Here is a 16800-nt window from a genome sequence, read left to right as displayed (position 1 = left end):
TTGCATGCAGCCAGCCCTGCCGACCCAAGTTCGATTCCTCCGCCCCTCTCGGAGAGCCCGGCAAGCTACCGAGAGTATCTCACCCGCATGGCAGAGCCTGGCAAGCTACCCGTGATGTATTCGATATGCCAAACACAGTAACAACAAAGTCTCCAATGGAGACATTACTGGGCCCGCTCGAGCAAATCGATGATCAACGGGAGGGCCTTTACTTTACTTTATATTAAAAAAACCCTGCAATTCGGGAGGCAGTATTAACAACTGCATAAACAAAACATAGTAAATATTTTTGGTAAAAGAATTAAGCACAATAGTAAAGATAAAAATCTGACAGAGGATTAGGAAAGAAAAACTAGAAAACTGTAGAAGATAACAACCCATTAGAAAAATGCCACCTTTCAGATATGAAAAGGGAGTTGCCAGGGGTCAAACAATTGGAGTGAATTCTGTGCCAGGTAAGGCACTGGGTTTGATCCCAGGCACCTGGTACTTAGAGTTCTGCCTTATGGTATCCTGGTGACGCCCAATATTGCTCTACCCAAGCAACATCTCATCAGTGAACACCACAACTGAACTCCAAATATCATCATGAGGGGTCCAAAGACCCCCTTCTCCCAAATGAGCATAGAAATAAAGTGCAAACTAGAAAGGAATATGGGAACAAGGAAATGTTTTTCTAGAAAGCAGCACGAAGGGTAATTGCTCATAAAAGTTCATGAGTTATTAAGCAGGAGAAAGTAGGTAGTATGACATTCGATAAGACATGGCATTGCCGGGTTTTTTTGTTTGTTTGTTTAAAAAAAGGGAAGACACAATACATGAATAAAGAATATGAGTTCCAGGGGCTGGAGCAATAGCACAGCGGGGAGGGCGTTTGCCTTGCACGTGGCCGACCCGGGTTCGATTCCCAGCATCCCATATGGTCCCCTGAGCACCGCCAGGAGTCATGCTTGAGTGCAGAGCCAGGAGTAGCCCCTGTGCATTGCCGGGTGTGACCCAAAAAGCAAAAAAAAAAAAAAAAAAAAAAAAAAAAAGAATATGGGTTCCTCGAGTAAACAGATATCAAGAGCTTATAAGAGTGTTCTTTAGATAACTTCTGTTTTACCAATGAAATGGGACACAAATTTCTCAAATAAAAATTTGATGTGAGGTATTAGTGATTTAAGGATAAAGGGGATGTGAACTAGCAAAATAAGGTTGAAGTTATAGCTGCTATCCATATAAAATTAGTGATAAAAATTCGAAATGATTGTGCATTTTTTTTCTTCAGTGCAATTCATCAATAGGTGCCAGTTCAGTTGAAATAGATACATGAATTAAACTAAGGTTATGGATACAAAGTCATGATGTTCTTATCATGATAGGATGTGGAATTTAATCTGGGTAGGAAAGAAACTGAAGCTTTAAGGGAATGATAAACAATTTTGTTAGGTGTAATTAAAGCTGAAGGTTAAGAGAGAATAGACTAGAAGGAGACGGACTGAAATGGAGGGAACATACAGGTTAACAAGACTGATGTCAACAGTAACGTATGCAGTATGCAGTAATGTATGGGTTTATTACATGTTTGATTTTGGATTAATTGTTAGTCATTGCATGATCGGAAATGTTTCACTGTTGCCAAACTTCTCACAACCCCCACATTTCGGTATGCAGCCTCCTGGGGGCTCGAGCCACAGTTTAAGAAGGAGGCTGTAGGCCAGAGAACTCTCTTAGACAGGGATGAAGGCCTGGCCAAGGTTTCCAAACGTTGCGACGTGTTTTTGTATGTTACATTTCCCCTGACCCCAATAGCCTTTAATATTTTTTCTTTCTCATTGACTTTAGGTAACTTAACGACAAAATGACCCGGTGTAGGTCATTTTGTGTTTAGAAATTTGTTATAGCTTTCAATTGTGTGCCTTTAAGTTCGATCTATAAAGATTGCTTGTTCATTGTAAGAATTTCTCTCGTGGGTTCTTTTGTTTCTGGAGTCATACCCGGCGGTGCTCAAGGATTATTTCTGGCTCTGTCCTCAGGAATCACAGTGCTTGGGAGACCATAATGGGCACCAAGGATTAAACTCATGTAGGTGATGCAAGGCAAGCTATTTCACCCCTTCAGCACCCCATCCCCATGTTATTTTTGTTTGTCTTGGAACCACCACAGTGATGCTCAGGAGTTTCTCCTGACTCTGCACTCAGGAATTACTCCTGGCAGTGCTCAGGGGACCATATGGATGTTGGGGATTGAACTCGGGTTAACCGTGTGCAAGGCAAATGCCTTCTCCACTGTACTATTCGTCCAGTCCCCAGTATGTTAGATTTAAAGGTTTCCTGGCCAGCAGAGGTAACTCAAAGGATTGAACAGGCAAGCTTTGCATGCAGGAAATTTAGGTGTGATCCCCAGCAGTGATAGTCCCCTGGGCACTGCCAGGAGTGACCCCTTAAGAACAGAGCCAGGAGTAGTCCCTGAGCACCACCAGGCCAGGTGTTACCTCCAAAACAAAACCAAACACTAACCAGCAAGCAGAAGGTTTCCTGTCACAGTTTCTTTTTTTTTTTTTCTTTTTGGGTCACACCTGGCAATGCACAGAGGTTACTCCTGGCTCTGCACTCAGGAATTACTCCTGGCGGTGCTCAGGGGACCATATGGGATGCTGGGAATCGAACCCGGGTTGGCCGCGTGCAAGGCAAACGCCCTACCCGCTGTGCTATCGCTCCAGCCCTCCTGTCACAGTTTCATGTTCCACCTTCTCTTCTGTGGCACTGTGGTTTAGTGTTGAAATTCTTGTTTACATGACTGGTGGGGATAGAGAAGAGAAGAAGATCAACAGCCTCTATGCCAGCCTTGCTCTGTGGGGAAGTGCCAACCCAGACGCAGAGTTCCTGGCTGCTGTTGCTCTGCCTGCCTATTGCGACCCGGACTGCCTTTCCCACCCCTCACCGCCCACCCTCCCCGCCCGCCCCACCGTCTCCAAAGGCTCTCTGCCACTGGGCCATCGTCTGAACCTCGAATCCCTCAAATCACAAGACAAAGAGGGGAGGGGTTCTACCAGCACTGTCACCTGTGAACTTTGCAGATCTCACTGTTCGGTCCTAAGCCCTGGTTGGCCTCCAGGGCAGCACCTTCCAGGCCTTGGGGTTTATTGTCGGCACTCTGGTCAGTCTCCAGAGCTGCCACCACAGGTCGGAACTGGCCCCTTTGCCCTGTACCCACTTCCCCTCATTGCACACACCCACCTGCACACCCCCAATCGTGCCGATGGCTTTCAGGCAAAACTCCATGAGCTGGTGAAGTGTCCAGAGCTGAGTGATGCCTTTATCATGCCATGTCCTTCCAAGGGCAGGGCTGCCTGCTGCAGCCACTCAGCCATGTCCGTGATGTTCTTGCAGCTGTTTGAAACCACAAGAGACACGAGCTATAGGTTAATATTAGCACCCAAAGGCAAGAAGGTGATGAGTAGAATTAAACAGTAAGATTCTTACATGGCTTATAAAATGGTAAAACACAAACTGAATGCAGGTTATGATATGTAAAAAGATCATAGCATATCCTAGAGTACCAAACTTCAAAACAAACAAACAAAAAACAGCAACATGGGCCGGAGTGATAGCACAGCGGGGAGGGCGTTTGCCTTGCACGCGGCCGACCTGGGTTCTCATCCCCGGCATCCCATATGGTCCCCCAAGCACCGCCAGGAGTAATTCCTGAGTACAGAGCCAGGAATAACCCCTGAGCATCGCTGGGTGTGACCCAAAAAGTGAAAAAAAAAAAGCAACAAACCTGCAATCCTGGAATTGGACAGTTAATACAGCAAATAGGGTACTTGCCTTGCATGCGGCCAACTTGGGGTCAACCCCCAGCACCCCATGTGGTTCCCCGAATACTACCAGGAGTGACTCCTGAGTGCAGAGCTTGGAGTAACCCCTGAGCACTTCTGTGTATGGCCCCCAAACAAAACAAAACAAAACAAAATTGTCATCAGGTGCCAGAGAGGTACATGGTGTAACATCTGGAAGTCAGCCCTTGCAATATCCCATGTATCCACACAAGAAAAAATAAAAACCATATCAATTCGATGTAGAGGAAAGCATTTGACAAGACCCATGATAGAAATTCTCAACTATAGCAAGAACCATAGAAGGCAGGTCTTTCCCACACTTGCAGGAAGGCTATGTCCTCCCCTCTTCCCAAGAGCCGAGACAGAAGGACAGCGTGTAATCCGGGTCCATCCAAAAGGGTGTTGAGGTTCGGGTTGTGCAAGGCCACTACAAAGGAAAGGAAACTGGCAAAGCAGCCCAGGCTTACGAGAAGAAATACATCATCTACACGAAGTCCAGAGAGAGAAAGCAACAGCACAACTGTCCACACAGACATTCACCTCTGTAAGGCGATCACTGGACGAGAACTGGACAAACGCCACAAAAAGGTCCTGAGTGCAGAGCCGACTTGCAAAGAAGGAGAGGAAAGGGTGAATATAAGAAATAATTGAGAAAATTAGGGGAATATAACAATCTTACATACAACTTAAATAAAAGCTGACCAAAAAAAGGACACAAGGAAATGGAAACACATCCTCTATTCATGGATCGGGAGGATTAACATTTTCGAAAGGACAATATTGCCAGAGCATTACACAGATACAATGCAATCCCTATTTTAAAAAATTACCCATAACAGAGCATTTGACTTGACAATATTCTGGGACTATACCCCGGAGGCCTAATAACACACAACGGAAATGCCATATGCTCATTGCAGCACTACGTTTGTTGTAGCACAATTCACAATAGCCAGAATCTGGAAACAACCTGAGTGCCGGAGAACAGATGACTTCATAAAGAAACTATGGTACAGCTATACAATGGAATACAATGCAGCTGTTAGGAAAAATGAAGTCATGAAATTTGCTTAAGAATGTACGGACATGGAAAGTATCATCTGAGTGAAATGAGTCAGAAAGAGAGAAACAGACATAGAATGACTGCATTCATTTGTGAGATATATAAAAAATAGTATGAGACTAATATCCAAGATCAGGAAAAACAGGGGCTAGGAGGACTTGTCAATAGTTGGAAGCTTGCCACAGTGTGTAGGAGGTGGAGGATAGTTAGGATAGGGAAGGGACCAGTGTGACAATAACAGCTAGAAATGGACAAGAACTGAATGTTGAAAGTAGGTAAAGGGATGTCTATGATGGACTTTCAGTATCTGTATTGCAAACCATAATGCCCAAAAGACAGACAGAGAGAAAGAGAGACAGAGACAGAGACAGAGAGGGGGGAAAAGGGCCTTTACTGGAGGGCAGGAGGGAAACTGGGGACGTTGGTGTGGAAAATGTATACTGTTGAAGGGAAGAGTGTTGGAAAACTGTATGACTGAAACCCAAGAATGAACAACTTTGTAACTGTGAATCTCATTGTGATTCAATTTTTAAAAATGCCCAAAGAAATAGACCAAACCCTTTTGAAATGTGTATGCAGTAACAAGTGTCCCCCCCCCCCCGGCCCCCACCTAACTATCCAAAGCAACGCTAGTTAAAAAGAAGACGGGAGGGGCTGGAGCAATAGCACAGCAGGTAGGGCATTTGCCTTGCACGCGGCCAACCAGGGTTTGCTTCCCAGCATCCCATATGGTCCCCTGAGCACCGCCAGGAGTAATTCCTGAGTGCAGAACCAGGAGGAACCCCTGTGCATCGCCAGGTGTGACCCAAAAAGAAAAAAACAAACAAAAACAAAACAAAAAGAAGATGGGAGACTTCAATTTCCCAACTTCAAATTGTACTGGAAAGCTGCAGTAATTAAAACAGTGTGGCATTCGAATAAGGACAATGGAATAGAATCCAGAGCTCAGAGATAGATCTGCGGGTATGTGGACAGTTCATCTTGATAAAGGAGCAAAAAGTATGCAGTGAATCCAGGAAAGCCTCTTCAACAAGTTATGCTGGAAAAATGGGTCAGTCACATGTGAAAAACTGAATTCAGACCTCTTTCTAACACCATGCACAAAAGTCAAAATAAAATGGATTAAAGATCTCAACAGCATACCATACCATCATTTCCTCAACTAAATTGAGGAAAATGTAGGCAGAACTCTCCATGACACTGATGCTAAAAGTATTTTCAAGGGTTCAAGGCCATTGGCCAAGCAAATGAAAGCAAAGATAAACAAATGGAATTATATCAACTTAAGAAGCTTCTGAACTTCATAAGAATTTTTTTTTTGCTTTTTGTGTCACACCCAGCGATGCACAGGGGTTACTCTTGGCTCTGCACTCAGGAGTTACTCCTGGCGGTGCCCAGGGGACCATATGGGATGCTGAGAATCGAACCCTGGTCGGCCGTGTGCAAGGCAAACACCCTACCCGTTGTGCTCTCTCTCCAGCCCTCATAAGAAATTTTGACCAGAATAATAAGACACTCCACAAGCTCAGAGAAAATATTTACCCACCACTATTCTGATAAAATGTTAATATTCAACACCTATAAAGTACCGATAGAAATTTACAAAAAAAAAAAAACACATAAAAAAATAGGGAGATGAGATGAACAGAAACTTCCTCAAAGAAATGGCCAAAGGCATATGAAAAAATTCTCTGTCACTAATCATCAGGGAAATTCAAATCAAAACAACAATGAGATATCATCTCACACCACAGAAGACTGGCACTCATCAAAAAGAATAAAAACAACCGGTGTTGGGGTGGATATGGTGGAAAAGGGATCCACGTAGACTGTCCGTGGGTATGCCAACTGGTTCGGCCTTTCTGGAAGGAAATACAGAGAGCCAGGAATTGAGCTTTTATGTGACCCAGCATTTCCACTCTTGAGAATATACCCCAAGGGCCCCAAAACACAATGTGGAAGACATCTGAAGTCCATGTTCACTGCAGCACTATTCACAATACACAACATCTGGAAACAACCTGTGTGCAACAACAAATGACTCGATAAAGACACCCTAGTACATGAATTTTAGAAAACGACTTGACTCTGAGAAAAGACGAGATGGTGCAGTTTTCTGCTAGGTGAATGGATATGGAGCCCATCACGCTGAGTGAAGGTCGTCGGAGGGAGAGGACAGACACAGAATGATTTCTCACATACGGGATGCAACCGAAACAGAGCCAAGAAATAACAATTGCCCAAAGGCAATGGAAACTGGAAACTTCCTCTCAGAAGGATGCAGACCCAGGGGAGGGTAGGGGGGATAGGATGAGGAGAGGGAGGTTGAGATAACAGCGGAGGGAAGGGGCTCATTCTGGGTGATAATGTCAAGCTGGAATGTGTCAGGCATGAAACCCTATCAGCAATCGTATTGTCAACCACAGTGCCTTTTTTCTTTTTTTAAATGCCTGTCGTAGACAGGCGGGAGGGCAGGGAGAAATGGTAAAGAAACTGGGGACATGGTAGAGGGACGCTGACACTGGTGATGGAATTGGTGTTGGAACTTTGTATGCCTGAACCTCAATTTATAACTTTGCAAATTATGACGTTTTAAAACCCCCATTAATGAATTATTACAAATGTCATAACCACTGTCATAAATTCAATAAGGAAAAAAATGATCTTTTCAACATGATCACTGGGATTTAATGATGGCTAATCAGCTGCAAAATAATGAAAGTGAACCTCTAGTTCACAAAAAATTAACTACTCAACCTGCATCCAGTACTCAGTGAGATGACGAAAACAATCCAATCTTCAGAAGAAAGAATGGGGCCAAACTTTGTGGCATTGGTTAGTAATTGGTATAGGAAACACTTTCCTCAATATGCCGTCATCAAAAGCACCAAAGAAAGGAGCCAAAAGGATGGTACTGTGGATAGGGCATTTGCGTTGGCACCAGCCGACCTCAGTTTGACCCTCAGCGTTCCTTATGGTCCCCCCGCCAGGCATGATCCCTGAGCACAGAGCCAGGAGTAAGCTCTGATCACAGCTGAGTATGTCCCAAAAACAAAAAGGAAAGCCTAAAGGCTAGATTAATTGGAATTACCCAAATCAGAATTTTTGTGCTTCCTCAAAACTTCATGCTATCATGAAAATGAAAAGAAAATCCACCGAAATGGGAGAGATTATTTGCTAGTCAGACACCCAAGAGAGAGCTTAGTTTCCAGAACAGAACTCTTGGAACTCAGTAACACAGAGAGGGCCCAGAGGAGGAGCAACTGTGGTTCGGAGCATCGGCCTCAAGTGTGTGGGGCTGTGAGTTTAAATTCCCTAATTTCACATATCTGAGTATAGACATGGGCTAGAGCGATAGCACAGAGGTAGGGCGTTTGCCTTGCGCGCAGCCAGCCCGGTAGAGCTGGGTTCGATTCCTCCGCCCCTCTCGGAGAACCCAGCAAGCTACCGAGAGTATCTTGCCCGCACGGCAGAGACTGGCAAGCTACCCGTGATGTACTCGATATGCCAAACACAGTAACAGCAAAGTCTCACGATGGAGACGTTACTGGGCCCGCTCGAGCAAATCGATGAATAACGGGAGGACCGTGACCGTGAGTATGGACATAGAAATATTCTGTCATCCCTGGTGCCATGTGATTTCCAGGAGCACCACAAAAAAAGGGGGTACAATCCCCCATGAGCACCCAACAATGAAGATGCACGAGCACCACGGTCAAGGAGCATGGTCTCTGAAACATCCGCATGCAAGCACCATAATGACCCACATCGAGCACCTCAAGCCTATCTTGTGTGTCTCAGAGAAGAACATGACCTGTGACACTAGTGCAGTACCACAGCCTGCTGGGGACACAACAGCTAAAAGTGCGTGGGCCAGAGTGGTGGTATGGTAGTTAGGGAGCTTGCCTTGTAGGCAGGGACATGTGGACACATGGTTCCCTACCCTGAGTCCTCCAGGACTGATTACTGAGCACAGAGTCAGGAGTAAGCCACACTGTTAGGTGTGACCCCCAAATAAATAAACATAATTTACGGTCACAGTCCTCCCGTTGTCCACCAATTTGCTCGAGCGGGCCCAGTAACGTCTCCATTGGAGACTTTGTTGTTACTGTGTTTGGCATATCGAATACGTCACGGGGAGCTTGCCAGGCTCCGCCGTGCGGGCGAGATACTCTCGGTAGCTTGCCGGGCTCTCTGAGAGGGGCGGAGGAATTGAACTCGGGTCAGAAACAAACATAATTAGTAAAATAAAATCGTGCAAGGCGAGGTGGGTGTGAGACCTCCTGTCAGCGTAATAGCGACAACAATGCAGAGATGACCAAAATACAAACAAATTATTTCACAGAGAACATTCTAACTTCAAAATCACCAATAGCAAAATCATTAGATTTTGAAATGAACCAGCTCATCTCCAAAGAACACATCCAAATGGCTAATGAGCACCTATTGGACGTCGGTGTCATTGATTCCCAGAGAAAAGCAAATCAGAATCCTAGAGAGGGGCCAGAGAGACGGCGGAAAGGGCACAAGCACAGGCTTAGCACGCCGGAGCACACGCAGCGTGATCTCCCATCAGCATAGACCCCCCCCCACATGCATACACGCACACACATACACACGCTCACACACGCACTCACAAACACACGCACACGCACACACACATACACACATACAAGGAAAGGAAATGACCGTCAAAATCTTTTTTGATGTTGTTGCTGTTTTGGTTTGGGTTTTGGTCCACACCTGGCTGTGCTCAGGGTTGACTCCTGATTCTGTGCTCAGGGCTCACTCCTGACAATGCTCGGGGGACTACATGGGGAACTGGGGATTGAACCTGGGTTAGCTGAGAGCAAGCTAAGCACTCTGCCCACTGTACCATCACTCTGGAACCAAGAAAATCATTTTATAGGAGCCAGAGAGATAACACGGGAATTAAGCCCATGCCTTGTACACGACCCACCCTGATGTGAGCCCAGGTACCACCTGGGCTCGCTCGCCCCCAATGCTACCAAGCTGGCACTGAGGGCCTGGGCAGTACCACATCCTCAGGCCCTATGCCTGGTTTTCTGATCTCTGGTCTCCTGAAAACGCTTGGGGTACCCTGAATAAACCAACAAACCAACAAAACCATTTAATAGCTTTGAGGTTGGCTATAATGGGGGCAAAAAAAAAAAAACAGCAGGAAAAGTGTCAGGAATCAGCAGTAATGGCCTGCACATTGCTGCAAGCGAAAGAGATGCTGTCACCTTGTGAAACAATTTGGCAGGTCCTCTGAGATTCGGACCAGAGAGGGCTTCTAGGCTGAGCATGTGTTCCGCGTGTGGGCAGGTCCGGGCACCACAAGATCACCTGAGCACTGGCCAGGAGTGATCCCCCAACACAAAGGCAGCGGTCACTGCTGAGCACTGTTCAACTGGCCCCCAAACAAAACCAGACAAGAAAAAAAAATTAAAAACAAAAGGCTTACATATGGACCCACAATTCCATCCTGGAACAACTGTCACTGTCACTGTCTTCCCGTTGTTCATCGATTTGCTCGAGTGGACCCAGTAAAGTCACCGTTGTGAGACTTGTTGTTACTGTGTTTGGCATAACGAATACATCACGGGTAAGTTGCCAGGCTTTGCCGTGTGGGCAAGATACTCTAGGTAGCTTGCTGGGCTTTCCGAGAGGGGCAGAGGAATCGAACCCGGGTCAGCAGGGTCGATTGCGTGCCAGGCAAACGCCCTACCACTGTGCTATCATATGTCCAAAATAATCGAAGTTCCATTTTCACACGAAAGAATTCATGGCAGCGTGACTCATAGTATTCTGAGATGGAAGCAACCCAGCCTCCTCTCGCATGTGTCCGTGTGAACAGAATGCAGTCTCTCCAAGCCAAGGACTACTATTTGGGATTTAGTGGGGGTGGGTGAGATTTTGTTTTGCAGTGCCAGGCAAGGGGTCACACATTGAAGGCAAAAGCTGATTTTCTTTTTCTTTTTGGGTCACACCCGGCAATGCACAGGGGTCACTCCTGGCTCTGCACTCAGGAGTTACTCCTGCCGGTGCTCAGGGAACCACATGGGATGCTGGGAATTGAACTGGGGTCGGCCGCATGCAAGGCAAACGCCGCATCCACTGTGCCATCGCTCCAGCCCCAGGCTAGAGCTGTTAGACTGAGCTGCAGGGCAGGTCCAGAGTTAGGAGCTGAGGCAGCTTTTGCGGGGCTCAGGGACGACTCCTGGCTCTGTGCTCAGGAGGTAACATCCAGAATTTCACCCACGGCAGCGGAAGGCACTGAGATATGGTAACCCCTGCTCTGTCACTGCAGCCGGGCTCTGCTGGATGAACCTGGGCTTGCTCTGCTATCAAGGTGATTCCTGCACTGCAAGCAGTTTCTGCACTGTGTCCAGCTTTGCAGGAGCACAACTAATGGGGTGCAGTCTCCACTGAGCACCAAAACTAAAAGAATGTCCAGCAGTGGGCCACGAATTAAACCCCAAGGCCAGTCCCTGTGTGAGTGTTGCAGAGTCCCAGCAAGCACTACTGCCAGAATGGGCATGAACCCCAACGCTGAGTGCGCCCCCTGGCGATCCCAAACCGCATTGCAGTTACAGAAGGGCAACGCTTGGTGGTTGCTGCCCTGTGAGCTCTGCCTTGTGATAACTGCCCCCATGGCTACAAATGGGTGAGCCCCCAGGCGTGTGTGTGTGTGTGTGTGTGTGTGTGTGTGTGTGTGTGTCCTCCATCACAACCACAACCATCACAAAGGGAAGGGGAAAATCAAATAGAAAACTAATTTTCCCCCTCAAGTAAAATGATCTCAAATAAAATGATTGTTCTAGAATAAGAGCGAGGACATGAAGCTGGAAGAACACAGAAAATTGTAGACACTCGATGAAAATCAAAAGACTAATGAAAGAGAAATTACGAGGCGCTGCAGCAATAGTACATTGGGTAGGGCGCTTGCCTTGAACATGGCTGACCAGGGTTCAATCCCCAGCATCCCATATGGTCCCCAAGTACCGCCAGGAGTAATTCCTGAGTACGGAGCCAGGAGTAACTTCTGAGCATCTTTGGGTGTGACCCAAAAAGCAATAAATAAATAAATAAATTTAAATTTTTTAAAAAGATAAATTACAAGAAAGAAATGTGACATGTGACTAAGCTGAAGTCGGAAGGGATTTCCTTAATTTGGTTTTATCACTGTTTAAAGAAGAATAGTACAGCAGATGGGACACTTGCCTTGAACGGGGCTGGCCCAGGTTTGATCCCTGGCATCCCATAAGGCCCTGAGTACAGTAACCCCTGAGGATTTCCCAGTGTCCACTCTCCTCTCCAGTCAATAAAAAAAGAAAATAAATAAAAGAACACAGCTGCATTGTGCTCTTGGCTACTCCTAGCTAACAAATAAAAAAGTTTTTAGGGGGCTGGAGAGATAGCACAGTGGGTAGGACGTTTGCCTTGCACGCGGCCGACCCGGGTTCGATTCCCAGCATCCCATATGGTCCCCTGAGCACCGCCAGGGGTAACTCCTGAGTGCAGAGCCAGGAGTAACCCCTGTGCATTGCCGGGTGTGACCCAAAAAGCAAAAATAAAATAAATAAATAAATACAAGTTTTTTGTTTTGTTTTGTTTTGTCTTTTCAGTAATCTGTCTAGAAAGCAAAAAATTGACTTTCATGGATTCATGTTCTCAGATCTTTGATTAGCCAAACAAATCTACTTTTGTCAATATAAAGAGATATATTTTTGCTTAGTCACTTGGGTTAAATTAAGAATTAAATGCTTCATAATAATTTGTAATCCTATTTGAGTACTTCAAAAACCTTCTGATACTTTTGTTTTTGGGTTTTGGTTTTTGTTTTTGGCTTTTCGGGTCACCTAGCAATGCTCAGGGATTACTTCTGGCTCTACCCTCAAGAATTACTCCTGGTTATGCCAATCAAAACAACAAGGAGGTATCGTTTTACACCACAGAAACTGGAACACATCAATAAGAACAAGAACAACCAGTGCTCTCATTCAGTGTTGGTGGGAATGCCGATTGGTCCAGCCTTTTTGGAAAGCAATATGGTCATTCCTCCAAAAACTAAAAATTGAGCTCCCATATGACCCAGCAATACCATTCCTGGGAATATATCCTGGAGATGCAAAACAAACACAGACATGACATCTGCACTTGTATGTTTATTGCAACACTGTTCGCAATAGCCAGAATCTGGAAAAAAACCCGAATGCCCGAGAACAGATGACTGGTTAAAGAAACTCTGGTACATCTACACAATGGAATACTACGCAGCTGTTAGAAGAGAATAAACCATGAAATTTGCATATAAGTGAATGGACATGGAGAGTATCATGCCAAGTGAAATTAGTCTGAAAGAGAGGGACAGACATAGAAGGACTGCACTCATTTGTGGAATATAAAGTAGCATATAAAGCCGCTCTCAAGCCGCTTCAAGAACGTTGAAGAAATAGCTCAGAGGACGAAGAACCTCCGGCTCCGGGCACATCTCTTTGATTCCACTGTTCTTCCTGCATTAACATATGCCTCAGAGACCTGGGCCCTACGCAAACAAGATGAGAACGCCATTCAGGTCTCCCAAAGAAGAATAGAAAGAGCTATGCTTGGAATATCACGTTTCACTCAAATGAGAGAAAGAATCCGGAGTTCTGACATCCGTCGACGATCAAGGATCAGGGACGCTGTCTCATTTGCCAAGGTGTCGAAAATCAGATGGGCTGGTCACATAATGAGATTTAGAGACGACCGCTGGACTAGAGCTGTTACGGACTGGATTCCACGGGATGTCAAAAGACTGCGTGACCGCCCACCTACCAGATGGTCAGACTTCTTCGTCAAGATCATGAACGATCGGTTTGAGGCCCTTCATGTTCCTAGAGCGAACAGACGCCATTGGGCTACACTAGCACGTGACAGGGACAAATGGAGACGTCACTGGCGCCCGCTCGAGCAAATCGACGATTAACGGGAAGTCAAGTGATCAAGTCAAAGTAGCATAATATGAGACTACCACCTAAGGACAGTAGAGACAAGGGCCAGGAGAATCACACTATGGTTTGGAAGCCGACCCCACGTGCCGGGGAAAAAGCAGTTGGGATGGAGAAGGAATGACTAAGTAAGTGATGATTGGAGGGATGGCCTAGGATGGGAGATGTGTGCTGAAAGTAGAACAAGGACCAAACACGATGGCCCCTTTGTATCTGTGTTGCAAATCAAATGATCCAAATTAGAGAGAGAGAGAGAGTAAGAAGGATTGTACCTGCCACAGAGGCAGGGAGTGGGATGGGGTGGGGGTGGTTGGAAAGACACTGGGAACAATGGGGGTGGAAAATGTGCACTGGTGGAGGGAAGGTGCTCAAACATTGTATGACTGAAACGTAATCATGCAAGTTTGTAACTGCATCTCACGGTGATCCAATAAAACTCATTAAAAATAAAAAAAAGAATTACTCCTGGTGGTGCTCGGGGGATCATATGGAATGCTGGGGATTGAACCTGGGTTGGCCACATGCAAGGCAAATGCTCAACCCGCTGTACGATTGTTCCAGTCCCAATTCTTTAAAATTCTATTTTACTTTTATAAAGCGGTTCACAATATGTGATTGCATTTGATATTCGAACACCAATCCCACCACCACCACCACCACCACCACACCTTCCCTTCACTATTTTGGATGTTTCCATCCTGAATCCCAACCCCTGCCCCAAAGCAGAACTGAAATAATTTATTTTGCATTGTTTGTTATGAACAAACTGCTGAAAATAACTTTCCTTAGAGGAGAGTGTGTGAAGATTGTTGTATTTCACCCAGGGGCCATTGACACTTCCATAAGGGATTACTAATATATTGTTAAGGGTTGAGCCTTGTGTGCATACACACACACACACACACACACACACACACACACACCCCACACATATATATATATATATATATATATTTCCCTCTAAGAGGGGTTGCCTTCTACTTTAAATTCCATCCAATGCTACTCTTGGAATACGAGTGGTGTGAGGTATGATGTCGTGGCCGTGGTCCAGGAATAGATTTCACTCATGGGTGAGGCTCGGCCCGAGTGTGTGGAGAGCAGCTGTGAGCATGGCGGTGGTTGAGTTCTGGAGATTTTTGGGAGATGTGTGCTGAAAGTAGAGCAAGGACCAAACCTGATGGCCCCTTAGTATCAGGGTTGGTTCCCTTGGAGAGAGGAGGGGCTTCACCCGCCCCACTCTGGGGCGCCCTGAATGAAACAGCCTGATGCAGGATCCCACCTCATGGCCAGGGTGTGTTGTTTTATGCTCTCTTCCAAGAGAGGACAATGAGTGTCTGGTTCCATTTTTTTTTTTTAAATATAGCTCCAGCCCCTGAACCCTGGAGCTTTTATTTTATTTAATTAATTAATTAATTTATTTTTGCTTTTTTTGGGTCACACCCAGCGATGCTCAGGGGTTACTCCTGGCTATGCACTCAGGACTCACTCCTGGCGGTGCTCGGGGGACCATATGGGACGCTGGGAATCGAACCTGGGTCGGCCGCGTGCAAGGCAAACGCCCTCCCTGCTGTGCTATTGCTCCAGCCCCTGGTTTCAATTTTTTATAAACTTTTCAGAATTGAGTTTTAAATAAAGTTTTATGCTTCTGATTATATGTACACATATATTTGGGGGGTCGTTTTTTTTTTTGAGCCACACCTGACTGTATTCAGGGGTATTCTCAGCTTGGTGCTTGGAAGTCACTCCTGGCAGTGCTCAGGGGACCTTGCAGTGCCAGGGATCAAATCCAGGGCCCCTTCATGCCAAGCCAGAGTTTGAGCCCATGTGTGTTCTCCCTCTTGCTCTCTCTCTGGCTCTCTCTCTGTCTCTTCATTAAATGAGGTTTGTGGGGTTCTTGGGGGCTATACTTGGTGGTGATCAGGGATTAATCCTGGCCCTGTGCTCAGGGACCCTAGGGTGGTCACATTCAAGGTAAGTGCCTTATGCACTGTACTATTTCTCTGCCTCTAAATGAAGTTTTAAACTTAAGTACTTCAAGATTCTTTTTCAAGAGAACCCCTGGAACACCTCAGAAGATTTAGTCTCTCTCCTTATAATCAGGAAGATATTAGGCTTACTTGGTATTTCAGGTAGCATAAAAATTTGTAATTGCCACATAGTAATACTACCTTCTTAATTTGTACGTGTATGGCTCTGTAATATTGATGGGTGTTATATAATTATATAAAAATACTTAAAATATATATATTCTAACATTGTACTTTATCATCTGGTTATTTTAGAATATCGTATGACATTAAGGAAGTTAACTTGCTAGTTATGTTATAACCATCTTTATATTTAAAGTCTTCGCCCTTCACATGTTGTTAAACTCTCTGGTGACTTTAACAATGTCTCATGTTCAAAAACTATGATAGGAAATATGTCTTTGGTGGGGAGCCATTCCTAATGGAGGAGTCAAATATGGCTGTGTTCAGGGGCCACACCTGGCTCTGTGCTCAGGGGATCATTTGTGGCCGGATTCAAACCTTTGTTCCGGCCACAGCCATATGCCTTGCCCTCTGCTATCCCACATAAAATATTTTTTGTTTTTTTTTGTTTGTTTTTTGGGGCTACACTTAAAACTCAGGCACCATAAACGGTGCCAGGGATTGAACCTGGGTCGGCCGCATGCAAGGCAAGTGCCCCACCCACTGGACTGTCACTCTGGACCCTACACAGAAAATATCTTGACAAAAATTCTAGAATACAAACTTGTCATAAAACTACACTGAGGGGACAGGGAACTACCTCAAAAGATGAGTGTATTCTGCGCAGGCAGGAGCCCAGCATTCAATTCCTTGGCACCTCATGCCCCGCCCCCAGCACCTCTGGGAGCAACCCAGGAACGCGGAATTGGGGGTATCCCTGGGCAGCTG

Source organism: Sorex fumeus, unplaced genomic scaffold (assembly GCF_029834395.1).
Source record: "Sorex fumeus unplaced genomic scaffold, SorFum_2.1 ptg000020l, whole genome shotgun sequence".
In the NCBI taxonomy this organism is placed as follows: domain Eukaryota; kingdom Metazoa; phylum Chordata; class Mammalia; order Eulipotyphla; family Soricidae; genus Sorex; species Sorex fumeus.
This window is presented reverse-complemented; position numbering follows the sequence as displayed.